This window comes from Euleptes europaea, chromosome 2 (assembly GCF_029931775.1).
Source record: "Euleptes europaea isolate rEulEur1 chromosome 2, rEulEur1.hap1, whole genome shotgun sequence".
Classification (NCBI taxonomy): Eukaryota; Metazoa; Chordata; class Lepidosauria; order Squamata; family Sphaerodactylidae; genus Euleptes; species Euleptes europaea.
In genome coordinates, this window is record NC_079313.1 from 100,436,726 (window position 1) to 100,452,717 (window position 15,992).

The following is a 15,992-nucleotide window of genomic DNA, read 5'->3' on the forward strand; positions in this document are numbered from 1 at the left end:
TTTTTTTTTTTTAAGGGCATGATTTTTAGCATGCTGAAATTTTAGGAGGTTTGATACCATTTTTGTAAACGTTTTTCAGGCACAGTTTTCAGTTTAACAATAGTGGCACTCAAATATCATGCCAGTAAAACAGACAACCATGAAATTAAAAATAAAATTTGATATCAGGGAGGGAGAGGCAGTGCACCCAACAGAGTGGTGTAGTGGTTAAGAGCGATGGTTTGGAGCGGTGGATTCTGATCTGGACAACCAGGTTTGTTTCCCCACTCCTAAACACGAAGCCAGCTGGGTGATCTTGGGCTAGTCACACTCTCTCAGCCTCACCTACCTCACAGGGTGTCTGTTGCTGGGAGGGGAAGGGAAGGTGATTGCAAGCTGATTTGATTCTGCCTTATGTGGTAGAGAAAGCCGGCTTATAAAAACCAACTCTTCTTCTTCAAACAGCTGTTTAGCAGTGCATTGACCCTCTGGAGGCCAGGTCTATCCCCCTACAAAATAATGACCCTTTAAATTTTAAAGAGCACCTGCGACATTAAACTGCTGGTAGGAGCTCTAAATAATGGTTGGTAGACCTGGTCTAGAGTTCAGAGGCCTTCCCATAGAAAATAATGACCTTTTAAAATTTAAAGAGCACACACACAGCCAAGCAGGTGTTTCCCAGGGATGCTCTCTTTCACTCTCCCCTCCCCCAACTCCAATACCGGTACTTCCCCAAATCTGAAATAGTGACCAAATTTTGGGAGATAAAGTATTCTTATTCCCAGAATTTTGGGATTGTTTTGTAACATCTCAACATTAATTCAGTCTCATTGACTAAACTACCAAATTATCAGTGGAGGCAGCTGGACAACTGCAGATTTTCCCCTCTAGGTGTCTCTTCTTTTGGATAATTCTTTCATCAGTCTTATTAATGGCACTTGTTACATGGGCTGCTTCTCTCTGAACTGTTGAAGCCTCTATCATAACTTTGTCCTGGGTCTTTTCTTCCCACCAGTAACTGAGTATATACAGAAATGCTGAACATCTCCATACACTGAGACATAAAAACCAACTATATGAGTTCTTAGGATGGAGAAAGAAACCAGGATGAAATAAACCCCCTCCTTGAGGAACTGCCCTAGTGTAATGCTTCATTATATCATATATTTAGTTCATTTCAGAATATAAGAAATATGCAGTGCTAAGGGGCAGGTGTTCTGATGTTTCTGAAAAATATTTTTATCACAAGGGATTTAAAAAACACTTTGTTAAGTCTTGCGGTAACAAGCCAAAGTATGTGGCGCTTGTTCTGAGCTGCTGTTGCTGTCATTGAAATGAAAGGCTGGGTTTCCCCCCCTTTCTTGTGTGAAACAAAAGCTAAAATCTCCAAGCTTTGGGCTTCCTAAAGTCTAACATTCCTTTTATGCAGGGTTCTGTCCAGTTTTCAGGCCTGAAATTTTGTTCCGTTCCTTTCTTTTGTGTCTGAAACAGAAGTGCAATTTGTTGAGGTAATTATCAGATACATTCATTAAGTACAGAGGTAAAATGTGGATTTGTAATTGTTTTATAATCAATACAGCCTCCTACCAAAGGGTGGTCAATGGTACACGCAAAGGGTGGTCAATGGTACAGCCTCCTACCAAAGGGTGGTCAATGGTATCATGTGTGTGTGTGTCTTGGTCCCAGCAGGGTATTTAACATAATAATAAATGTTTGCTTGCATTTTGTGATGGGGGGAATTGTTATCTTCATAAAATTCTGTCAAAACATCACCTACATGGTGATTCTAGTACTTGTTTTAACCAGTTAATTAGGGTATATCTGCAGTACAAATTCACCACTGTATATATAATTATTGCTGTTGTGCCCTCACTTTCCCAGTAGAAGTTACTTTTCAGCTGAAGGTTTTCACTCTCAGATTGTAATTAATCATGATTTAATTTTTTCCCATCCAGGATGCCTGAGTATCTTTTCTATCTTTCCCCTCCATTCTGTCATTTAGTCAAAGAGGATAGTCATTAGCCCCTGGTTTTCAGAACATATATGTATGAGCAAAACTATGCTGGCCAATGGCCGTAACAATAAATTACAATTACAATACGAGCAAGACCAGAAGAAATTAAATCCAGCATGAAGTGCAATGAAGGTGATGCAAACAAAACAACAACAATAGTTATTGCTGATGTAACATATTTTATTGTTTTAACACAGGAAACCGCCTCATGAGTAGTTATACTGGCAAGGAGGGTCAAAAATAGCTTGAATAAACAAATACAATCCAAGAATTTCCAGAAAAGAAAGCTAAATATTGTTGTGCAGATTGTTGACTGAAAGCAGGTGAAAATCTGCTGCATCAGCCAAGCTAAAGATGCCACTTGGTGTCAGGCACTAGGGTTTCTGTGTGAATTCTCTGGCCACTGAAGCAAATGGACTGTATTCCATAAGCAGCTTGAGTCAGTCAAAACCTAAGCAGTTTAAAATACTGTCTCTCCTTTCCCTCTCCATTCCAGCAGATATGAAAGCAGATAGTTGAAAAACAATACAATTGGTGCCAAAACATATTATTTAAAGAGTGAAGCACATGGGTAGCAGGGAGCCAGTGTGATGTGGAAGCTGGACTTTTACTGCGGAGGCCTGGATTCAAATCCCCACTGAGTCATAAACCTTCAGTGGTGATGATGCTCTTGTCATTCTCCCTCAGCCTAATTTACATCATATGACTATTCCCAGAGCAGTCTTGAGGAAATGGTGCTCTCTCAGCCTTAGATCTGGAATTCCCTATGAGATGGGATAATAATAATTTTAAAAAATTCTTCCCTTAGAATTAAAGTAGACAAAGTTTTGTAGTGAACATTGCATGTAAATAGTACGGCAAAATAATTGGTAGCAACTATCTGAGAACTGTCTCGATGGAATTATATCAAAACAATCTCATGTGAGCAGCTGATGTTAAAATAATATAGGTTTAACTGGCCATTATCAGGACTCAAAATATAAAAGCAGTTATGAAAAGAATTCCACTAGTATGCCATGACGTTTTGTCAAGTAGTTGCCACTAAGTCCATGTCTAGAGTGGAAAAAGATGAAATTTTGGTGTAGACTTTACTGATAAAAAAAGCTATGCAGTGTTAAGCAGAAAATCTTAACTTATTTGTCTGACAAATCCTTTTTTTAACTTATCCTGTGGGGAAATGCAAATTAAAATATGAATGTTTAAACTAATGCAAGAAACTTTAAGAAGAAATGGAAACATAGTAAAAATAGAGTCATGCTTTTGGAAAATTAGCTGTAAATGTTGACTATCAATGTCAGCTACCAGCTGCAAAAACATGTGGAACTGGCATGGGAAACATGCAAGAAGCAGGCACTTGGGGAGAATATCACAATGATATATTGCAGTTTTATTTCAAACAGCAGCCGATTAAGATGGGTGTAGGAGCTATCGCGCAGTAGCAGAGCACATGGTTTTTATGCAGGAAGTTCTAGGCTGAATCCTGGCATCTCCAGCTTAATGGCTGTCAGGGAGCATGAGTGTGAAAGATCTTTGCCTAGAAGTGAACCTGAGCAGATCTGTTCAGAAGTAACTCCCATTGTATTCCATGGGTCTTAATCCCAGGGAAGTGTTTTTAGGATTGCAGACCCTGACACCTAGTTGGACCAATGGTGTGGTCCAGTAGCATGCAGTTCTTCCACCATGTCTGCAAACAAGTGTTAATCAATGGTAAGCATTCTAGGGCCAATTTATCCACTATTATTGACAAAGAGCACATTTCATCTGGAACTTCTTTGAAGCAAGACCCAACAAAAGGAATAGGACATGCACAGGAACACAGATATGCTTCTGCACAAGTATCTTTCTTTTCCATGGAGTCTGCATCACGAAGTTCTGTGCTGGCAATGAAGTAACGTGGACATTTCAGATTAGCAGCGCCATCCTAAGCAGAGGTTTTTTTTTAATGGACTTCAATGGATTTAGAAGGGTGTAACTGCTTAAGATTGAATTGAAGTTCTATTTATTTCTTGGAAATGTTATTCCACTAAGAAGATGCCAAGGCAGCCTATAAACGAATATAAACCATTAAAACAGGACATAGGATCATAAAACTGCAGTAAAACAAACTACTAAAAGCAGAGGGACAACTAAAATGTTAGACAAATGAGCCCAGACAGACCTTAATAGTCTCACAAGGTTTGCTCTCTTTTTCTTCCATAAAGGAGGTGAGATCTGTGTCAGACAAGGCAAGAATGTTTTCTTTGGTGGCCTCTCCTAATGGAATACTGTCTAGAGCAGTAGATAGGGTTGCCAGCTCCTGGAGATTTTGGGGGCGGAGCCTGAGGAGGGCGGGGTTTGGGAAGTGGAGGAACTTCAATGGGTATATAATGCCATAGAATCTACTTTCCCAAGTGGCCATTTTCTCCAAGAGAATTGATGTCTATTGGCTGGAGAGCAGTTGTAAGCCCAGGAGATCTCCAACTACTACCTGGAGGTTGGCAACCCTAGCAGTAGACCAAGAGAACTGGGGACAGAAACCACAGGAGTACTAGGAGGTATACTTTTGCTTCACCTACAGATGCAGAATAAGGAAAGCTGACACCTCACTTGGGAGATAAAATGGGCCAAGTTTATTCAGTGATTTATTTACATTGATCAAAAGGGATCTGCAAGGTCTGGCGTCCAAACACCATTCAAACCCATTTGCAGTGTGGGCAATTGGTGGGATGCCGAAGAGTCAGGCCTCCTTTTGATTGCGCATCCCTGAATTTATGGGCAAGGCTGCCCTGGCTCCAGACCTTGGGCCATCACATATGATGCTTGAGGGAGGTGTGCCACTTCCTATCCCCCTAGCTGCATGTTCTATGTGTCAAGGATAATGACACCACTCAAGTGCTTCCTGGGCCAAGTTCATAAAGGCATCAAAGCCCCAGGCCTGATTAGAGGGTTAACCCTTCACCATCCAAATGATGCCCCAGGGTGCTCACTTAAGTTGCACTGCATACTGTTCAAGCAACTTGACCCTCACTGCTACAAGGGATAGGGTTGCCAACCTACAGGTACTAGCTGGACATCTCCTGCTATTACAACTGATCTCCAGCCAATGGAGATCAGTTCACCTGGAGAAAATGGCCCTCCCCAGCATCCCCAGAGTCTAGGGTTGCCAGGTCCCTCTTTACCACTCGCATGAGGCTTTTGAGGTGGAGCCTGAGGAAGCCGGGGTTTGGGGAGGGGAGGTACTTCAATGCCATAGACTCCAATTGCCAAAACAGCTATTTTCTCTAGGTGAACTGATCTCTATCGACTGGAGATCAGTTGTAATAGCAGGAGATCTCCAGCTAGTACCTGGAGGTTGACAACCCTACTAGAGTCCTAAACAGTTTGAGCCCTATATAACCTCCAAGTGCTGCCAGAACCAATAGCATAACTATGAGCTATGGGTGTTCACTATCTAAGGTTGCCAGCTGCAGGTTCAAAAATAGTGTGAATCCTGGGAGAGTGGGGCCGAGGGAGGGGAGGGACCTGGGTAGGGTATAATGCCCTGTAGTCCACCTTTGGGAGCAGTCATTTTCTCCTGGAGAAGTGGAATACATGTTTTAAATAAATAAATAAGTAATAAATAAATAAGTGATTTATGTAGTTTGGAGATCAGTTGTAATTCTGGGAGGTCCTTAGCCCCTACCTGGAGGCTGGCAACCCTCATCTCTATCTGGATCCTATTGCTGAGAGCATGTCAGTCAACTGACAACAAACAAAGCAATCTCCAGCTTGCACCTGATTGTCCAGCACCCTCCTGCAATGAGATAGTAATTCAAAATCATTCACAGGCAGGAAGACAAACAGGTGTCAATCAACTGGTGCCCAACTCCAAAAGGCCCCTCAAGCCTGCTTCTTTCTCCTCACACTGCTACAAGAACAAATAAAGTTAATGCCTGAGAAATGCATGGAAAAGTCACATGTTGAAGAAAGGCTCCCAAGGCTAGAGAAAGGCTTCCAGCTTTACTGACCAAAATGGTAAGATCCAGGCCAGTATTTAGAATAATGCAATTATTAAAATGCCATGTACTAGGTCCTTGAAAACCAGGAAAGAGGCAATAACCTAGTCTCATCTTTGCATTTGCCTGATAGGCAAGACTCCTTCAGAACCTTACTGTAGGTCATCTATTACAGTTCTATAGACACAAACTAAAGTGGTCTTGTGAAGAAAATATGTATACTGACAACTATGCACAGTAGGGCAGAGTTAAATTTGATAAAGGATGCATAACTTTGCTTGGCTTTGGTGCAGTTGGTCCTCAGGCTGTTATTCGCATTTGTGAATTGAAACCAAAAATACAAGTAAAGCATCTATTATTCCTCATGATTTCGATCTCCTCCCACCAGCTGCAAAATGATGCTCCTCCAGAGAACAGTGTATTTTATTATAAATACTATCCTATTGGCAGTATTTATATTCTGGGTTTTACAACACGTTTCAAGCATGCAAAGTGTCCCGCAAACTTCACTGGAAGACTGTAAAATAATGCAGAACTTTTCAGCATTCTTCTTGCAGCCTTCATATTTCCAGGTCTCCCCTTCTGACCTTTGTCTGCTCCTTAGCCTGAAATTTCTTTTTACTTAACTTGGACATATGCTGTTGTACGATTTTACTGAACAGTTGTGAATTGTTTATGTTGGACTCTGCAAATCCACTGGCTCTTACAGCTTGTTGATAGTAATGCTTATTCTGACAGCGAAAGGGCTGTGTTCAATAAATGCATCCCTATGGAACTCCTTTCATTAACTTGATGATTTAGGTGTTCCCTTGGACAGCTTGGCTATTGCAGTAAATTTTCTTTTTTAAAAAGGGGGAGATCTCACTGATAAGTATTAATGCCACTCTGCATCATGGGACACTTGACAAACTCACCCTTTGAGAAGTTGCAGAGTTTGTACTGTAAAATTGGGGTAGTGGGTTAATGGAATTAAATAATCTTCTGAATTGCAGGTTTTTCACAGACTGTAGCTTGAAAATTAACACACTGCCCAAATACTGAAACACATTACAAACAGCATAGAGGCTGCTGTCAAGAATGGCTCCCTTATCCTCCCACAAGTGATGTCTAGTTCAGCCTACTCCATATATCCTGCCATGATTATGATATGCATTTCTAACAGCAACTGATCATGCAGAAAGGAGGGCAGAGAAACACTGGGGAACTTATATTAGATGTCAGGACATGTAATCATTTGACCTAGATATAGGGTTTCCAACCTCCATGGGGTGGCTGGAGATCTCCTGCTATTACAACTGATCTCCAGCCAATTGAGATCAGTTCACCTGGGAGAAAATGGCCACTTTGGCAACTGGACTCTATGGCATTGAAGTCCTTCCCCTCCCCAAACCCCACCCTCCTCAGACCCCACCCTCCAAACCTCCCGCCGGTAGCGAAGAGGGACCTGGCAACCCTACCAAGATATTAGGACTTAGGATTTGAACTAGATGTTACAGAAGAGGAAAAGTCACTTAACACAGGACTGCTACTGTGCCTTTAGAAATGCAATGTATTATCTATTGCCACAGAAGGAATGGTTCTGAATGAAATATGTTTGTAGTATTGAGAGACTTTATGTACAAGTTAAACTGAGAAAACTTGGTGGAGTTTTGCCAATCACTAGGGTTTTGTTTTTAAAAATTGGCCCCTCCAGAAGCAACTGCTATTGAAATGTTCTTGTTCAGTGCAAGGCTGTAGCTGGGGGTGGTGGCGGCGGCGAGGAGGGCAGCTGCTGCCCCTGTGACATGCAGAGAGAGTGGCAGAACTGCTTCTCCTACCTGGCCCACTCCTCCTGTAGGAGAGGCAATTTTGCCACCCTCTCTGCATGTCACAGGGGCAGCGGCTGCCCCCCCCCCCGCAGTGACGGCCCTGGTTCAGCAACAAGATATAAGTCATGCTGCTACATAAACATCAAAAATAGCACAGAGTTTCCAGGCATTTTCAATGTTCATCCATTACTTGTGTGCGTTACTATACTATAGGTTTGCCAACCTCCATGTTCTAGCTGGAGATACCCTGCTATTACCACTGATCTTCAGCTGATAGAGATCAGTTCATAGGCTTGCCAGGCCCCGTAGCTCCACTGGCAGGAGCTTTGCGGGGCTGTGGCCGAGGTGCACGATGCGTGTGTGTGCCTGTTGCAGCATGTGTGCACACCCCGCGCAACGCGCCTATGTCACTTTTGGGTTTGCCCAGAAGCGACGCGGAAGCTCTAGCGATCTCGGCCAAAACTCTATGGTTTCCATAGAGTTTTAGCCGAGGTTGCCAGAGCATCTGTGTTGCTTCCAGGTAAACCCGAAAGTGATGTGCACGCTGCGCACACATGTGCACACAGTGCCCACCAGCCCTCAGCTGGTCTGCGGGCAGCCTGGTGGATTGGTGGGATTTTACCCGCCAACACCGTGCACTTGGCAACCCTATCAGTTCACCTGGAGAAAATGGCAGCTTTGGCAATTGGACTCTATGCATTGAAGTCCCTCCCCTCCCCAAACCCCGCCCTCCTCAGGCTCCACCCCAAAAACCTTCTACCAGTGGCAAAGAGGGACCTAGCAACCCTACTATACTACCAGGCCATCAGTTGTTTGGTTCAGAGCTAAGAATTTATATAAATGGTAATAACTTTGTAGGTGTGGCAGGGAGCCAGGCCCAACCCTAGATCTTACAAGCAAAAAAGTGCTAAATATGGTTTGTCAGCCTGGGGCAGGACAAGATCTGAAGATGCCACAGTGCTGGGTCCTAAGGCGGTATATGCTGTACTGTTACCACTGCCAATTTTGCAACGTCCATTGGCATTGCAGCTGATAGATTCTACTGGGAGAGGAGTGACTAAACATTTACAAGGTTCAATTAGGAGGCTGTTCCTAATGGCACATTTCAGTCAAAGAAGTGTAATGAATATTTCTGCAGGAGTCTTGGACTCTACCTGTGTATGCGTGGGGTCTAATTTACCCTTTTTATTGTTGGCCTCAAAAAGCATCTGCAAAAACTGTAGACTGGAAGGAGGACAGTATAATGTGGTTGCTTCTGTTGAGCCTCTCCCTGTGTAGCAGACGTCCCACATGTAATACCATCTGGGCTTCCCCAGTGCGCCAAATCCACTCTCTCTGCTCTTCTGCTGCCCCAGCAATTTCTATTGATGCAAGTAGCATATGTTCAGAATGCCACTGAGCCTCAATTACCTTTGAGAAGAAGGCAAGCCAATGAGGGGGTGCTAAGAAGAAACCCAGATCTTAGAGTCTGGTTCTGAACAGAATGACCTGAGTATGTTCTTTCTGACCAAAAGTGCTTGCAACCTAAGGAGCTGCTTGCAAATTGTCCCGAGGATTTCCCTTTCCATGTTGTATGGCTACAGAGCTAATCCACTTGTTTTGTTTCATAACCTAAATCTTAAGCACATGGTAAGGATCATTTCAAAGGTCTGACCTTTTCTTTCTTCTCTCAGCTAAATGGGGGCAGCTATTCGCGAAAGTGCCAAAAGCCCTTCTGAGGCCAGAAGACAATATAATGAGGTGATAACATAGAGATGTGGGTTTTCAACAAATTCATCCCAGGACAATCACCCAGATGTGTTTATGTCAAATAATCTAAACACCAAAATATCATTTTAATCTGCATAATAGTGAGTCAGTAACTGATGCCAGATATTTGATCTCTCTTCCTCCCTAGAGTTTTAAAGGCACAGAATCAGCCTTTCTTAAACTGTACAATAATTAAAAACATGCAGCATGAGACCCTTGGTTATAATCATATTGTGACCAGTCCAGGAACTTCCTCCACTAGCATCAGAAAAAATCTAGTGTGACACATCTCGTTTAAGAGATGAGCTGTAAAACCTGGTATCTCCTCTACGATGTCCTCCTCTATGATGTCCTCCTCTCCTGGTGTCCTTCTTTACGATGGCTTCTTAGTCCTTATGTACTGGTTGTTTTCACATGTATGAGATCTTCTTATCTCTGAGGAACAGAACCATATGTTGGTGGAACCATATGAAGCTGAATGGTGAAGGTCTTGTCACTGTATTGAGAGTTTCATAGAGGCATGCTAAAGTCAAAACATTTGTAAATCAGTTTTGATATCTACTGGAGAGTTGACTACATGCTGAATTCCTGCTTGGAAATACTTGGTGGATTTAAAGTGCTAAACTTTGGGTAGTACTCCTAAGTTTTACAAGAACATAGGAAAGCCTGGAAGTTATGATAAGATCGTCAGAGCTTGAAGTGGACTGCCCTGTGTAGTGTCATTGGGTAGCTCCAGCTCTACCGTAACCTCATTGATAACTCTGGAGATAGAAAATGGGCCCACAAACCGTGGGCTCAATTTTTTACACGGGCGTAAAGACCTGAGGTTCTTAGTGGAAAGATACACCTTTTCTCCGACCCTCAATTCCCACTGAGGTGTTCTGTGTTTGTCTGCTTGTAGTTTGTACCTATCTTTAGCCTGTTCCAGGTTTTTTACAAGCCAGGGCCAAGTGTTCCTCACTGTGTGAGCCCATTTAGACACCTCGGGGGGATCGCCTTCTGGCGGGGTGGGTACAGCCCCTAATGGTCCAAAATCCATTCCATAAACTGCTTTGAATGGGCTCACCCCGGTTGCAGAGTGCACCGAGTTATTGTAGGCATATTCTGCCAGTGGCAGCAGATCAACCCAATTGTCTTGGTGATAATTAACAAAACAACGCAAATAACATTCCATCACCGCATTAACCCTTTCGGTCTGCCCATCCGTCTGGGGGTGATAGGCAGATGACAAACCCAACTGCACACCTACAATTCCTAAAAACGCTTTCCAGAACTTGGACACAAACACGGAGCCCCTGTCACTCAGGACCTTCCGTGGAAATCCGTGCAATTTGAATATGCAGTGCACAAACAAGCGAGCCAGTTTATGTGCAGATGGCATCCCTTCACACGGTACGAGATGAACTTGCTTAGAGAAAAGATCCGTGATTACCCACAGGACAGTCTTCCCCTGACTGGATGGGAGGTCTGTTATGAAATCCATCCCAATCACTCGCCAGGGTGCCTCGGGAGTTTCTAGGGGCTTTAATAATCCCGGGGGTTTTCCCATCAAACGTTTACTAGTTGCGCACACAGGGCAGGATTTGATAAATACTTCGATGTCTTGGCGCATCCCAGGCCACCAAAACTGTCTTCTTATTAGGTGTAAGGATTTAGCAAACCCAAAATGTCCCCCTATTGTTGAACTGTGGCTCCGTTCCAATATCTCCCGCCTCAGTTCTCTGGGCACGTAATGTTTGTTCTTACAGATACCGTTTTTGTCCGTCATCTGGGACGGGATAGATTCTTCCTCCCGCTCCCGTTGAAGAGCCTCCCCCCACCTTTTCTTGACTACCTCCGGGAGGCTTTCTGGAACTGCCCAGAGGCGGGGAATGGCGACATCCGACCCCGGCAAGGGGGTGGGTACCGGCCCTTCAGCCTGGTCCCTTCGCTCTATTTGGGAGATTCCCCCCCCTTCCCCAGCGGTAGTGGTTGAGAGTTCTCCGGGGACTGCTGGGGATGAGGAGGTGGGAGCGACCACTTCACGAGGGGAACTCGAATTCGAGTCCTGTGCCGCCGCGCGGCTTTGCGCTCTGGTCAGAACTCCTGCACTATTCCCCTCTGGAGTCAAACCCAGGTGTTCCCGTGTGAAAAGAGAACCCACCGGCCGCTCAACCTGACACTCATATTGCGGCATGCGAGACAGTCCGTCTGCTAAGCAGTTTTCTTTCCCAGGCATGTGTTTGATGGTAAAATTAAACTTAGAGAAGAAGGTAGACCAACGCACTTGTTTGGCTGACAGCTTCCGCTGACCCAAAATAGATTCGAGGTTGCGGTGATCAGTACATACCACAAAGGGCTCGGCAGCCCCCTCCAGGAACTGTCGCCAAACCGTGAGTGCATGTTTAATCGCCATTGCCTCTTTTTCCCCAATTGGCCAATTGAGTTCAGGGCCAGAGAACTTCTTAGAAAAATATGCGCAGGGTCTAAGCCTCCCTTGATCATCCCTCTGAAGGAGTGCGCCTCCCATCGCCTTGTCCGAGGCATCTACCTGTAAAGTGAATGGCCTGGAGCAATCTGGGTGCGCCAGAATGGGTTCAGAGGTAAAGCGCTCCTTAAGAGTTTCAAAAGCCGCCTGACACCTGGCGGTCCAAGGTACCTGGTATTGTGCAAAAGTGGCCCCTTGCCCCTTCCCTTTGGTTTTAAGCAAATCAGTAATAGGCAAAGCTATTTGAGCGAAATCCTGAATAAAATTTCTATAGAAGTTCGCAAACCCCAAGAACTGCTGAACCTGTTTGCGAGTTCTGGGAGGTTCCCATTCTAACACTGCCCTCACTTTCTCCGGATCCATGCTTAACCCTTGTGGCGAGATCACATAGCCCAAAAACGACAATTGGTCCTGGTTGAATGCACATTTTGATAACTTAGCATACAAATGATTGTCCCTTAGACGACGCAACACCTCCCGCACCAATTCCCTGTGCTCTGCGGGATCCTTGGAGTAAATGAGCAAATCGTCTAAAAAAACTACCACACCTTTAAATAGGAGGTCGTGTAGAATCTCATTAATTAATTGCATGAAGCACGAGGGCCCCCCAGACAGACCAAACGGCATGACTAAAAATTCAAACAACCCATAACAACAAGAAAAGGCTGTCTTAGCTTCATCCCCCTCCTTGATCCGGACCCGGTAGTAGGCTTCCGCCAGGTCAATTTTCGAGAAAATACAACCCTCCTGTAACACACTCAGGAGGTCTGGGATTAAGGGAAGGGGGTAGGCATTAGTTTCAGTAATCGCGTTAAGCCCCCTATAGTCTACACACAGTCTGAGATCAGATGTACCTTTCTTCTTCACAAAGAAGCAGGGAGAAGAAAATGCAGCTTTGGACGGTCGTATGAAGCCCCGCTCCAAGTTCTTGTCCAGAAATTCTCGCAGCACTGCTTTCTCTTGAGAACTCATGGCATAAACTCGGGCCTTGGACGGTTTAACGTCCTTAATCAGTTCGATGGCACAATCCGTAGTGCGATGAGGAGGCAATAAGTCACAGTCCGTCCCCTCAAATACATCTGCGAAATCACTATATTCTGGGGGCAACGTGGGTTCCTCCAAGGCAGCGGCGCTTCCCCCTTCGCCCCCGGGTAAATCATCCCGGCTGTGTTTTTCGCACTGAGGAGCTCCAAACACCACCCGCCTTTGTTCCCAGTCAATGCTCGGGTTATGTCCCGCCAACCAATTAACGCCGAGGACCACCGGGTAGGAAATCTTAGGCACTACCGTGAAGTGGATCTGTTCCCAGTGGTTTCCCACCCCCAGCCACATCTTGCGAGTGTGCAAATGAACCGGCCCCCCCCGCAGGTCACTCCCATCCATTTGATGGAAATGTAAGGGTTGATCCAGTTCTCGAGTCCCAATTCTCAGACGTTCTACCACCGCCTGATCAATTAGGGTCCGGGAGCACCCGGAGTCCACGATAGCCACAACGGCCACCGGTTCCCCCCCTTGGGGATTTCGTAATACAACAGGTATCAGCAATGTCTCTCCCTGGTCACTCACCCTACATGGAGCCGGTTTGGTTTCTTCCAAGGGTGCCCTCTGTGCCGGTTCCCTCACAGAAGGCCGTCCTCGTTTTTTGCCGGTGAGGGGCTTCGGAAGCTATCTCGGGTGCCACGATCCGATGAGGTTTCCGCTTGCAGGGCCGCCGCCCCCCGGCGACCGTTCGTCCCCTCCGCTCTCCTGTGCTCCAGGTTCCGAGGTGGTGTCGCCTCCCGCTCTTGTGTCGCCCTGTTGCTCGTCCCTTCTGACGGCGTGTTGGTACATCTTGCTGCAAAATGACCCATCTTCCCACACTGAAGGCAAGCTCCCTCCCTGAACCGACGTGCCCTGTCGAGACTGTAGACTCCTCGATGTCTTCCCTCTCGCCTGGGACCTGCTGCGCTGTCCCCTCTCGTGGGCGGGATAGGGATCGTCTTCGAAGGACGATCCTTGGAGAACTGGAGGGTAAGCTTGCGGTTCTCCACTAGAGCTGCCAAATTTACCCACTCTTCCACGGACTCTGGATCTCCCAAAGTCAAACAGCCATCCAGCACTTCCCACCGCAACCCTTCGCGGAAATGCTGGACCTTTGTGGCCTCACTCCACTCCCTTATCTTGCACGACAAAGATAAAAAGTCCTGTGCATACTCACTTACTGAGCGGGTTCCCTGCTTCAAACGACGCATGGCAATCTTTGCTTTTTCCCCCCGGTGGGGGTCTTCGAACCGGCGTCGTAGAGCGCACAAGAACTCATCCAGGGATGCCAAAACTCGGGGCATAGTTTCCGCCGCTGTCACTGCCCACTCCACTGCCTCCTTCTCCAGCAGGCTGATCACATACCTGACCCGAGCTTCTTCCGAGGCAAAGGTCTCCCCCTGGTCCTTCATAAAGCCGGAGATTTGGAGTAAGAAGTGAGACAACTGTGAGCTAGACCCGTCGAAAGATACCTTCAGGTCTCTGGCCGTAGGGCGTCTGGGCGTGGGAGCCTCCCCAACAACGAGCGGTCCTGTAGTCGGCCGTGAACCCGTTTGGGATTGTTGCACGGGCTGTCCAAGCCCCCTCACTGCCCCTAGAACGGCTGCCAGGTCTCGCTGCAAGGTATCTAGCTGAGTCTGCAGGTCCCGATTCTGCAGAACGAGCATCTGATTCTGTCCGCGTATCAGAGTGGCCGCTTCTGCAGTGAGGGTCGGGGTGTGAGCGAGCGTGGGGTCCTTCCACCCTTCCCCTTCTCCATACCAAGCAGCCAGCGGTCCCCGGTAGAAGTCGCCTCCTGGTTCTGACGCTGCTCTCTGCCGCTGCCCGGTCTCCGAGAATCGGGGGGTCCACGTCGGCCTCCCAGGGACATCGGTAGGCCCGGGTGGGCGCTGCTCCGGGGTCGCTGCTCCTTGACCAACCTCAATATCAGCGGGAGTCTGCCGAAGCTCCTCTCCCGCGTTGAGCGGGACCGAGGGTGGTGCCGACATCCTAATACTACTTCTAACCCGAAAACAAAAAAGGTTGGGATTGTAACGTACTGTCAGGTTCTAGGACTCCGTTGCCTCTCAGGAATCATCCACTTTACTCCAGACGTTAGCAGAGAGTTTAAAGTAGAATTTATTTGGAAGGAAGGGTACAGTAACCTATGAAACACAACGTTACAATGGCGCCAAATCATTTGGAGGGTATTCTTATAGAGTGCACACACTAGCATGTTTACAAGTAACATCTTTGAAATGCAAAACATCAGAGGTTCCCCAATACCAAGAGAGAGAATTCACACCTTAAGATCAGAGCAGGATTACAATCAGGAAGTCACTTTGAAGTGGAGATCTCTCGAGCCTTTTGGCTGTTGCCTCTTCCTTCCCACGGGAAGGAGAGATGAAACGAAAGCCACCTCGCTATCCCGGGTCCGATTGCATGCCCTCGCTGACATGTAGTGAGCAGGTTGCATTTGGCTTGATTGATTACAAGTTACACAGGCAAAAGAATGCCAAGTTCAAGCAAAAGCAAGTCAGAAGCTTAATTCAGAGTACATTTTTATCATCATTGCACATTGGTATAATGGAAGGCCTGTATCCCTACACATTCAGGTCAAGAACAAAATATCTGGGGGGAGGAGTGGTCACTGGGCTGCAGAAAGAAGGGATATCAGTGGAAATTGCTGTCCCCTCTTAGCAAAACTTAAGGGTGCTTACATTTTCTTAAACCAAATGATTGGATACAAGCCAAGGTTTTGAATAATTATTCTCTAAGAATTTAGGGCTATTTTGACACTTACATGTTCAGTTTTTATCCAAAGAGGTCTGGTTAAAAGACCTTCCAATTCTTCCCAACTGAATGCACAAAGAAGCAGCTATTACATGATGTCATTTAAACGGAGTTAACACCATATGGAGGCTCATACAGAACCCCACTTTTTTGTGTCCCTGACTTTCACTGCATGTGCATAGGCATAGGTTTCTGCTGTGCCTAATAAT